Genomic DNA, 12500 nt, shown 5'->3' on the forward strand with positions numbered 1-12500 from the left:
TGCCTCTTGGCCCGGCCGAGGTACAGCCGTTGGCTGGAGACCGCTTTCCGACTGCTGAGCCGGTGCCGCGGGGATCCACCTTGACGCGCCGGCTGTACTAGCAAGCCAGGGGCAAGGGGCATCCAGTGGTACCGGAACGGAGTCGGTCCGACACCGGGAAGCCGGGTGCCCGTCTCTCCGAATCGAGCCCGGTGTTTTCGTGCGTGTAACTGGGCGGGCGTTTGGACCCGGTTGTCAGGGAGCCTGTCCGCAACGGCGGGAGGTTGCCTGAGTTTGGCCGGCCGGCAGTCGAACGCCTTTCGCTCCGGAATCCCGTGTCCGATTTCGGTCAGGGAGGGCTCGTTGGAAAGCCCCGGCGCTCGCGCACACTATATTGTCGGACTGGATCCCGGCAAGTTCGGGAAAGTGTCGCCGACCCGTACCGGCTGCCGCCCCGTCGGTCAGCGGCAGCTTATCGGGGATAACTTCGGGACGGAAAGTCCGATCAGGTCGGGGTGAACTGACGCTGAACGGGGTGGCGGGGCCGCACAGACCAGTACCTGGCTTGTGTAGCTGCCCCTTTCCCCGGCCGAGGTACAGCCGTTGGCTGGAGACCGCTTTCCGACTGCTGAGCCGGAGCCGCGGTGGCCCACCTTGACGCGCCGGCTGTCCTAGCAAGCCAGGGGCAAGGGGCATCCAAGGGTACCGGAACGGAGTCGGTCCAACACCGGGAAGGCGGGTGCCCGTCGCTCCGAATCGAGCCCGGGGTTTTCGTGCGTGTAACGGGGCGGCCGTTTGGACCCGGGTGTCCGGGAGCGGGTCCGCAACGGCGGGAGGTTGCCTGAGTTTGGCCGGCCGGCAGTCGAACGCCTTTGGCTCCGGACTCCCGTGTCCGATTTCGGTCAGGGAGGGCTCGTTGGAAAGCCCCGACGCTGGCGCATACTATATTATCGGCCTGGACCCCGGCAACTTCGGGAAAGTGTCGCAGTCCCGTAGCGGCTGCCGCCCCGTCGGTCAGCGGCAGCTTATCGGGGATAACTTCGGGAAGGAAAGTCCGATCCGGGCGGGGTGAACTGCTACTGAACGGGGTGGGGGGGCCGCACAGACCAGTAGCGGGCTTGTGCAGCTGCCGCTTGGCCCGGCCGAGGTACAGCCGTTGGCTGGAGACCGCTTTCCGACTGCTGAGCCGGAGCCGCGGGGGCCCACCTTGACGCGCCGGCTGTCCTAGCAAGCCAGGGGCAAGGGGCATCCAGTGGTACCGGAACGGAGTCGGTCCGACACCGGGAAGCCGGGTGCCCGTCGCTCCGAATCGAGCCCGGTGTTTTCGTGCGTGTAACAGGGCGGGCGTTTGGACCCGGTTGTCCGGGAGCGGGTCCGCAACGGCGGGAGGTTGCCTGAGTTTGGCCGGCCGGCAGTCGAACGCCTTTGGCTCCGGACTCCCGTGTCCGATTTCGGTCAGGGAGGGCTCATTGGAAAGCCCCGGCGCTGGCGCACACTATATTATCGGACTGGATCCCGGCAAGTTCGGGAAAGTGTCGGCGACCCGTACCGGCTGCCGCCCCGTCGGTCAGCGGCAGCTTATCGGGGATAACTTCGGGAAGGAAAGTCCGATCCGGGCGGGGTCAACTGCCACTGAACGGGGTGGCGGGCCCGCACAGACCAGTACCTGGCTTGTGTAGCTGCCCCTTTCCCCGGCCGAGGTGCAGCTGTTGGCTGGAGACCGCTTTCCGACTGCTGAGCCGGAGTCGCGGGGGCGCACCTTGACGCACCGGCTGTCCTAGCAAGCCAGGGGCAAGGGGCATCCAGTGGTACCGGAAGGGTGTCGGTCCGACACCGGGAAGCCGGGTGCCCGTCGCTCCGAATCGAGCCCGGTGTTTTCGTGCGTGTAACGGGGCGGCCGTTTGGACCCGGGTGTCCGGGAGCGGGTCCGCAACGGCGGGAGGTTGCCTGAGTTTGGCCGGCCGGCAGTCGAACGCCTTTCGCTCCGGACTCCCTTGTCCGATTTCGGCCAGGGAGGGCTCGTTGGAAAGCCCCGGCGTTGGCGCACACTATATTATCGGACTGGATCCCGGCAAGCTCGGGAAAGTGTCGCCGACCCGTACCGGCTGCCACCCCGTCGGTCAGCGGCAGCGTATCGGGGACAACTTCGGGAAGGAAAGTCCGATCCGGGCGGGGTCAACTGCCACCGAACGGAGTGGCGGGCCCGCACAGAGCAGTACCTGTCTTGTGTAGCTGCCCCTTTCCCCGGCCGAGGTACAGCCGTTGGCTGGAGACCGCTTTCCGACTGCTGAGCCGGAGCCGCGGGGGCCCACCTTGAGGCGCCGGCTGTCCTAGCAAGCCAGGGGCAAGGGGCATCCAGTGGTTCCGGAACGGAGTCGGTCCGACACCGGGAAGCCGGGTGCCCGTCGCTCCGAATGGAGCCCGGTGTTTTCGTGCGTGTAACAAGGCGGGCGTTTGGACACGGTTGTCCGGGAGCGGGTCCGCAACGGCGGGAGGATGCCTGAGTTTGGCCGGCCGGCAGTCGAACGCCTTTGCCTCCGGACTTCCGTGTCCGATTTCGGCCAGGGAGGGCTCGTTGGAAGGCCCCGGCACTGGCGCACACTATATTATCGGCCTGGACCCCGGCAAGTTCGGGAAAGTGTCGCAGTCCCGTAGCGGCTGCCGCCCCGCCGGTCAGCGGCAGCTTATCGGGGATAACTTCGGGATGGAAAGTCCGATGCGGTCGGGGTCAACTGACGCTGAACGGGGTGGCGGGGCCGCACAGACCAGTAGTGGGCATGTGTAGCTGCCTCTTGGCCCGGCCGAGGTACAGCCGTTGGCTGGAGACCGCTTTCCGACTGCTGAGCCGGAGCCGCGGTGGCCCACCTTGACGCGCCGGCTGTCCTAGCAAGCCAGGGGCAAGGGGCATCCAAGGGTACCGGAACGGAGTCGGTCCGACACCGGGAAGCCGGGTGCCCGTCGCTCCGAATCGAGGCAGGTGTTTTCGTGCGTGTAACAAGGCGGGCGTTTGGACCCGGTTGTCCTGGAGCGGGTCCGCAACGACGGGAGATTGCCTGTGTTTGGCCGGCCGGCAGTCGAACGCCTATCGCTCTGGACTCCCGTGTCCGATTTCGGTCAGGGAGGGCTCGTGGGAAAGCCGCGGCGCTGGCGCACACTATATTATCGGCCTGGACCCCGGCAAGTTCGGCAAAGTGTCGCCATCCCGCAGCGGCTGACGGGCCGCCGGTCAGCGGCAGCTTATCGGGCATAACTTCGGGAGGGAAAGTCCGATCCGGTCCGCATCAACGGCAGCCGAACGGGGTGGCGGGCCCGCACAGACCAGTGCCTGGCTTGTGTAGCTGCCCCTTTCCCCGGCCGAGGTACAGCCGTTGGCTGGAGACCACTTTCCGACCACTGAGACGGCGGGGCGGGGGGCGGCCTGCACGCGCCGGCTGCCAGAGCAAGCCAGGGGCAAGGGGCATCCAACGGTATCTGAACGGAGTCGGTCCGACACCGGGAAGCCGGGTGCCCGTCGCTCCGAATCGAGCCTGGGGTGTACGTGCGTTTAACAAGGCGGGCGTTTGGACCCGGTTGCCCGGCACCAGTCGAACGCCTGTCGCTCCCGACTCCCGTGTCCGATTTCGTTCGGGGATGGCTCGTTGGAAAGCCCCGGCTCCGGCGCACACTATATTGCCGAAGTGGCCCCGGGCGAGTTCGGGAAAGTGTCGCCGTCCCGCAGCGGCTGACGGGCCGTCGGTCAGCGGCAGCTTATCGGGGATAACGTCGGGAAGGAAAGTCCGATCCGGTCGGGGACAACGGCAGCTGAACGGGGTGGCGGGGCCGCACAGAGCAGTACCTCGCTTGTGTAGCTGCCTCTTTCCGCGGCCGAGGTACAGCCGTTGGCTGGAGACCGCTTTCCGACCACTGAGACGGCGGGGCAGGGGGCGGCCTGCACGCGCCGGCTGCCAGAGCAAGCCAGGGGCAAGGGGCATCCAACGGTATCTGAACGGAGTCGGTCCGACACCGAGAAGCCGGGTGCCCGTCGCTCCGAAGCGAGACCGGGGTTTTTCGTGTGTAACGTGGCGGGCCTTTGGACCCGGTTGGCCGGGCGGCAGTGGAACACACACAGACACTCGCATACACTGAGAGAGACAGAGAGAAGATAGAGATACACAGAGTGAGAAAGACAAAGTCAACTCAGTAACTGAAATGTGAAAACTGACAACTGGGAAACCAAAAGTCAGAGTGGCAAATGATGAACCAAGGTGGCAACTGATTAACTGAAAACTTGTCATTCACATTTGGGACGGAATTCAGGATGGGAATGTATTCGGCCGCCTTACCGGGGCTTGGGGTGCTGCTTTCCCGCTTGTGGAACCGAGTTGGGGTCGTCAAATGGCCTGGTGCATTGTTTGAAACATTGGTTAATGAGTTGTCAAGGTCGGAAATCATAGAACATAAGAGCAGCTCATTAACTGAAATTTTGAACAGCGACAACTGGTTAACCAAAAGTCAGAGCGACAAATGATTAACCAAGGAGGCAACTCAATAACTGAATTTCGAACATCGACAACTGGTTAACCAAAAGCCAGAGCGACAAATGATTAACCAAGGAGGCAACTCATTAACTGAAATTTTGAACATCGACAACTGGTTAACCAAAAGCCAGAGCGACAAATGAATAACCAAGGAGGCAACTCATTAACTGAATTTCGAACATCGACAACTGGTGAACCAAATGTCAGAGCGACAAATGATTAACCAAGGAGGCAACTCATTAACTGAATTTCGAACATCGACAACTGGTTAACCAAGAGTCAGAGCGACAAATGATTAACCAAGGAGGCAACTCATTAACTGAATTTCGAACATCGACAACTGGTTAACCAAAAGACACAGGGACAAATGAGTAACCAAAGGGCCAACTCATTAACTGAAATTTCAAAGAGGCAACTCATTAACTGAATTTCGAACATCGACAACTGGTTAACCAAATGTCAGAGCGACAAATGAGTAACCAAGCAGGCAACTGATTAACTGAAAACTTGTCATTCACATTTGGGACGGAATTCCGGATGGGAATGTATTCGGCCCCCTTACCGGGCCTTGGGGTGCTGCTTTCCCGCTTGTGGAACCGAGTTGGGGTCGTCAAATGGCCTGGTGCATTGTTTGAAACACTGGTTAATGAGTTGTCAAGGTCGGAAATCATAGAACATAAGAGCAGCTCATTAACTGAAATTTTGAACATCGACAACTGGTTAACCAAAAGCCAGAGCGACAAATGATTAACCAAGGAGGCAACTCATTAACTGAATTTCGAACATCGACAACTGGATAACCAAAAGACACAGGGACAAATGAGTAACCAAAGGGCCAACTCATTAACTGAAATTTCAAAGAGGCAACTCATTAACTGAAATTTTGAACATCGACAACTGGTTAACCAAAAGCCAGAGCGACAAATGATTAACCAAGGAGGCAACTCATTAACTGAATTTCGAACATCGACAACTGGTGAACCAAATGTCAGAGCGACAAATGATTAACCAAGGAGGCAACTCATTAACTGAATTTCGAACATCGACAACTGGGTAACCAAGAGTCAGAGCGACAAATGATTAACCAAGGAGGCAACTCATTAACTGAATTTCGATCATCGACAACTGGGTAACCAAAAGACACAGGGACAAATGAGTAACCAAAGGGCCAACTCATTAACTGAAATTTCAAAGAGGCTACTCATTAACTGAAATTTGAACATCGACAACTGGTTAACCAAATGTCAGAGCGACAAATGAGTAACCAAGCAGGCAACTGATTAACTGAAAACTTGTCATTCACAGTTGGGACGGAATTCACGATGGGAATGTATTCGGCCCCCTTACCGGGCCTTGGGGTGCTGCTTTCCCGCTTGTGGAACCGAGTTGGGGTCGTCAAATGGCCTGGTGCATTGTTTGAAACACTGGTTAATGAGTTGTCAAGGTCGGAAATCATAGAACATAAGAGCAGCTCATTAACTGAAATTTTGAACATCGACAACTGGTTAACCAAGAGTCAGAGCGACAAATGATTAACCAAGGAGGCAACTCATTAACTGAAATTCGAACATCGACAACTAGTTAACCAAGTGTCAGAGCGACAAATGATTAACCAAGGAGGCAACTCATTAACTGAATTTCGAACATCGACAACTGGTAAACCAAAAGACACAGGGACAAATGAGTAACCAAAGGGCCAACTCATTAACTGAAATTTCAAAGAGGCAACTCATTAACTGAAATTTTGAACATCGACAACTGGTTAACCAAAAGCCAGAGCGACAAATGATTAACCAAGGAGGCAACTCATTAACTGAATTTCGAACATCGACAACTGGTTAACCAAATGTCAGAGCGAAAAATGATTAACCAAGGAGGCAACTCATTAACTGAATTTCGAACATCGACAACTGGTTAACCAAGAGTCAGAGCGACAAATGATTAACCAAGGAGGCAACTCATTAACTGAATTTCGAACATCGACAACTGGTTAACCAAAAGTCAGAGCGACAAATGATTAACCAAGGAGGCAACTCAGTAACTGAATTTCGAACATCGACAACTGGTTAACCAAGAGTCAGAGCGACAAATGATTAACCAAGGAGGCAACTCATTAACTGAATTTCGAACATCGACAACTGGTTAACAAAATGTCAGAGCGACAAATGATTAACCAAGGAGGCAACTTAGTAACTGAATTTCGAACATCGACAACTGGTTAACCAAGAGTCAGAGCGACAAATGATTAACCAAGGAGGCAACTCAGTAACTGAATTTCGAACATCGACAACTGGTTAACCAAAAGACACAGGGACAAATGAGTAAACAAAGGGCCAACTCATTAACTGAAATTCCAAAGAGGCAACTCATTAACTGAAATTTGAACATCGACAACTGGTTAACCAAATGTCAGAGCGACAAATGATTAACCAAGCAGGCAACTGAATAACTGAAAACTTGTCATTCACATTTGGGACGGAATTCCAGATGGGAGTGTATTCGGCCCCCTTACCGGGGCTTGGGGTGCTGCTTTCCCGCTTGTGGAACCGAGTTGGGGTCGTCAAATGGCCTGGTGCATTGTTTGAAACACTGGTTAATGAGTTGTCAAGGTCGGAAATCATAGAACATAAGAGCAACTCATTAACTGAATTTCGAACATCGACAACTGGTTAACCAAGAGTCAGAGCGACAAATGATTAACCAAGGAGGCAACTCATTAACTGAATTTCGAACATCGACAACTGGGTAACCAAAAGACACAGGGACAAATGAGTAACCAAAGGGCCAACTCATTCACTGAAATTTCAAAGAGGCAACTCATTAACTGAAATTTGAACATCGACAACTGGTTAACCAAATGTCAGAGCGACAAATGAGTAACCAAGCAGGCAACTGATTAACTGAAAACTTGTCATTCACATTTGGGACGGAATTCCGGATGGGAGTGTATTCGGCCCCCTTACCGGACCTTGGGGTGCTGCTTTCCCGCTTGTGGAACCGAGTTGGGGTCGTCAAATGGCCTGGTGCATTGTTTGAAACACTGGTTAATGAGTTGTCAAGGTAGGAAATCATAGAACATAAGAGCAGCTCATTAACTGAAATTTTGAACATCGACAACTGGTTAACCAAAAGCCAGAGCGACAAATGATTAACCAAGGAGGCAACTCATTAACTGAAATTTGAACATCGACAACTGGTTAACCAAAACTCAGAGCGACAAATGAGTAACCAAGGAGGCAACTCATTAACTGAATTTCGAACATCGACAACTGGTTAACAAAATGTCAGAGCGACAAATGATTAACCAAGGAGGCAACTCATTAACTGAATTTCGAACATCGACAACTGGTTAACCAAAAGTCAGAGCGACAAATGATTAACCAAGGAGGCAACTCATTAACTGAATTTCGAACATCGACAACTGGTTAACCAAGAGTCAGAGCGACAAATGATTAACCAAGGAGGCAACTCATTAACTGAATTTCGAACATCGACAACTGGTTAACAAAATGTCAGAGCGACAAATGATTAACCAAGGAGGCAACTCAGTAACTGAATTTCGAACATCGACAACTGGTTAACAAAATGTCAGAGCGACAAATGATTAACCAAGGAGGCAACTCATTAACTGAAATTTGAACATCGACAACTGGTTAACCAAAACTCAGAGCGACAAATGAGTAACCAAGGAGGCAACTCATTAACTGAATTTCGAACATCGACAACTGGTTAACCAAGTGTCAGAGCGACAAATGATTAACCAAGGAGGCAACTCATTAACTGAATTTCGAACATCGACAACTGGTTAACCAAAAGTCAGAGCGACAAATGATTAACCAAGGAGGCAACTCAGTAACTGAATTTCGAACATCGACAACTGGTTAACCAAGAGTCAGAGCGACAAATGATTAACCAAGGAGGCAACTCATTAACTGAATTTCGAACATCGACAACTGGTTAACAAAATGTCAGAGCGACAAATGATTAACCAAGGAGGCAACTTAGTAACTGAATTTCGAACATCGACAACTGGTTAACCAAGAGTCAGAGCGACAAATGATTAACCAAGGAGGCAACTCAGTAACTGAATTTCGAACATCGACAACTGGTTAACCAAAAGACACAGGGACAAATGAGTAAACAAAGGGCCAACTCATTAACTGAAATTCCAAAGAGGCAACTCATTAACTGAAATTTGAACATCGGCAACTGGTTAACCAAATGTCAGAGCGACAAATGATTAACCAAGGAGGCAACTCATTAACTGAAATTTTAAAATTGACAACTGGATAACCAAAAGTGGGAACTCATGTTTCGGACGGGCTTACATACGGCAGGCTGACGCCCGGCAGAGGCCCGGGCTTCGCCTCCCTGGCGTAAGCGACCGTCTCCGAATCGATTAAAGGCGTAAAATCGGAGTTCAGAGCGGGAAATTTTTTTCCCGAAAACGGCCGGAAAAAAAAAATGTCTCCTTTTCCGCCGAGCATGGTGGCATTCGAACGGGCACGGGAAGCCGCGTCTAACGGTGTAAAAACGGCTTGGCTCCGACGCGGGAGTGCGGAGATATGGCCGTTCAAAGTTGTACTGGAAGTCCGGAAGGAGAAAAATTTGACTGCCTGTAGCCGAAAAAAGTTCCGGCGGTCGGTCACAAAAGTCAAATCCGTCCCGCTGATTTGACACTTGTCATTTCTGGCAGGGGGGATTGGCGGGGTACCTGGAGAATGGTAGGAGGTGGTTTTTCGAGACTTTGTCTGTTTTCCAGATTACTGTCTAGGGCCTCCAGGTCTGCAGAGACCGACCCGGGCTGCCGTCCAACCGACTTTTAACCCTTTTTGGGTGGAAATTTATTTCCATTTTTAACCAATTTTCGGGTTTTTGGTCGGGCTTAAAAACGGCAGCCTGACGCCCGGCAGAGGCCGGGGCTTCGGCTCCCTTGCGTAAGGGACCGTATACGAAACGATTAAAGCCGAAAAATCCGAGTTCAGAGCGGGAAATTTTTTTCCAGAAATCGGCCGAAAAATACAAATTTTCTCCTTTTCCGCCGAGCAGGGCGGCATTCGAACGGGCACGGGAAGCCGCGTCTAACGGTGTAAGAACGGCTTGGCTCCGACGCGGGAGTGCGGAGATATGGCCGTTCAAAGTTGTACTGGAAGTACAGAAGGGAAAAGATTTGACCGCCTTTTGCGGGCCTCGGGTGATGCTTCCCGGCCTGGGAAAGTGAGTTGCTCCCGGCAAATTGACATGTGCCATTTATGATTTCGAGACATCATTAACCAAAACACGGAAGTCCGATGGGAAAAGATTCGGGCCCTTTAAGCGGGCCTCCGGTGATGCTTTCCGGCTTGGGAAAGTGAATTGCTCCCGCCAAATTGACATGTGCATTTAACGATTTCGAGACATGATTAACCAAAACGCGGAAGTCCGATGAGAAAAGATTCGGCCGCTTCACGCGGGCCTCGGGTGATGCTTTCCGGCTTGGGAAAGTGATTTGCTACCGCCAAATTGACATGTGTCATTTCTGGCAAGTGTCTCCGAACATAGTTTATGAGTTGGAGTTCGGGAACTCATTAACCAAGACGGAAGTCCCGATGAAGAAAAAAAAAAGGCCCATTTGCGGCGATTTGGGTGCTCCTGGTCGGATACAGGTGGCCGTTTGACCCGCTGATTTGACACTTGTCATTTCTGGCAGGGGGGATTGGCGGGGTACCTGGAGAATGGTAGGAGGTGGTTTTTCGAGACTTGGTCTGTTTTCCAGATTACTGTCTAGGGCCTCCAGGTCTGCAGAGACCGACCCGGGCTGCCGTCCAACCGACTTTTAACCCTTTTTGGGTGGAAATTTATTTCCATTTTTAACCAATTTTCGGGTTTTTGGTCGGGCTTAAAAAACGGCAGCCTGACGCCTGGCAGAGGCCGGGGCTTCGGCTCCCCTTGCGTAAGGGACCGTATTCGACCCGATTAAGCCCCGAAAATGGATCCAAATGTCGGCCGACCAAGTAAGCTTGCTGGGGAGAGAGACTAAGTGCCGGGCTGGGCACCTCATTAACCAGTGAAAAGTTTTGGCTGCTGGAGAGACTAAGTCCCAGCCTGGGCACATCATTAACCATAAATGAAAAAGGCGAGGCCGAGTCTGGTGCATGGCTAACTGATTAACCAAATTGGCAAGGCCCGGGCTGAAAGTGAATGAGCGACCCGTGGCCAGGGGGCTGGAATGCGGGAGAGAATCCAACCCCCAAAATATGGAAGTCCGATGAGAAAATATTCGGCCGCCTTTTGCGGGCCTCGGGTGTTGCTTCCCGGCCTGGGAAAGTGAGTTGCTCCCGGCAAATTGACATGTGCATTTTTTGATTTCGAGACATGATTAACCAAATCACGGAAGTCCGGTGAGAAAAGATTCGGCCGCTTCACGCCGGCCTCGGGTGATGCTTTCCGGCTTGGGAAAGTGAGTTGCTACCGCCAAATTGACATGTGTCATTTCTGGCAAGTGTCTCAGGACATAGTTTATGAGTTGCAGCTTGGGAAATCATTAACCTAGTCGGAAGTCCCGATGAAGAAAAAAAAAAGTGCCATTTGCGGCGATTTGGGTGCTCCTGGTCGGATAGAGGTGGCCGTTTGACCCGCTGATTTGACACTTGTCATTTCTGGCAGGGGGGGTTGGCGGGGTGCCCGGAGATTTTCGGGAACACGATTTTCAGAACAAAATTCACTCAGCGGGAGCACTTTGAAAATGCCCGAAAAGTGTTACTTTGCTAAAAGGCTCATTTTATCAATATAGAGACCTTTCAAAGAGTATTGGAAAGTCATATTAAAATGGTTTTGTGGCTTTTATGACTTAATGACAAAAAACTCTAAGTGTGAATCTGAAATCGTAGACAGACAGCAGAAACATATAAATAATTCCAGCGTCTAAGTTTCATTTGCTGTCTGTCACACAGGTGCCTCTGAACCGGTCAGGGCCTGTGACCCCACTGAGCTTGTGTTTTATGGCTTATGCACACGCAGTGTTTGCACCAAGTTCCCCTGTGTTGTGCGCTCAGTGGGCCCGTCCAAGACAGCAGAAACAAGACGTACATGCCAGCGTCTTTAAAGTTTCATTTGTTGTCTTGTCACACAGGTGCCTCTGAACGGGTCAGGGCCTGTGACCCCACTGAGTTGTTTACTGGGGCTAATGCACAAGCAGTGTTTTGTCAGATCCCACTGTGTTGTGCGCTCAGTGGGTCCGTCTAAAATGACAAGACAGCAGAAACATTCCAGCGAGTTCCATTTGTTGTCTTGTCACACAGGTGCCTCTGAACGGGTCAGGGCCTGTGAGCCCACTGAGTTGTTTACTGGGGCTAATGCACAAGCAGTGTTTTGTCAGATTCCACTGTGTTGTGCGCTCAGTGGGTCCGTCTAAAATGACAAGACAGCAGAAACATTCCAGCGAGTTTCATTTGTTGTCTTGTCACACAGGTGCCTCTGAACGGGTCAGGGCCTGTGACCCCACTGAGTTGTTTACTGGGGCTAACGCACAAGCAGTGTTTGTCAGAGAGTTCCACTGTGTTGTGCGCTCAGTGGGTCCGTCTAAAATGACAAGACAGCAGAAACATTCCAGCGAGTTCCATTTGTTGTCTTGTCACACAGGTGCCTCTGAGCGGGTCAGGGCCTGTGACCCCATTGAGCTTTGTGAGCAACGTATGCACACGCAGTGTTTGCAACGAGATTCCCCTGTGTCGTGCGCTCAGTGGGCCCGTACGACCGATTTGGTGACTCGCGTCCGTAGTGGGAGTCCCCGGGTCGGCCCAGTATAGAGAGAGGCTGGTGTTCAGGCTATTTCAGGGTTTCCTCTCGTTTCTGTCGCTGGTGACAAGACGGGCATGCACACGGCGAGTCAGAGAGAGGGTGTCGGCGCAGCTCCCGGTGTTTTCTTCCTTGGCCGCGCCCTTCTCTTTGTCCTTGAAACTCTTTCGCGTGAGTCCGAGACGTCCTGTGATTCTCAGTGGTCCTATTCAGGCAGCGGAGCGGGTG

The sequence above is a fragment of the Somniosus microcephalus genome, unplaced genomic scaffold (genome assembly GCF_052327205.1).
Source record: "Somniosus microcephalus isolate GS21.2 unplaced genomic scaffold, FLI_Smic_1.0 scaffold1300, whole genome shotgun sequence".
Lineage (NCBI taxonomy): Eukaryota > Metazoa > Chordata > Chondrichthyes > Squaliformes > Somniosidae > Somniosus > Somniosus microcephalus.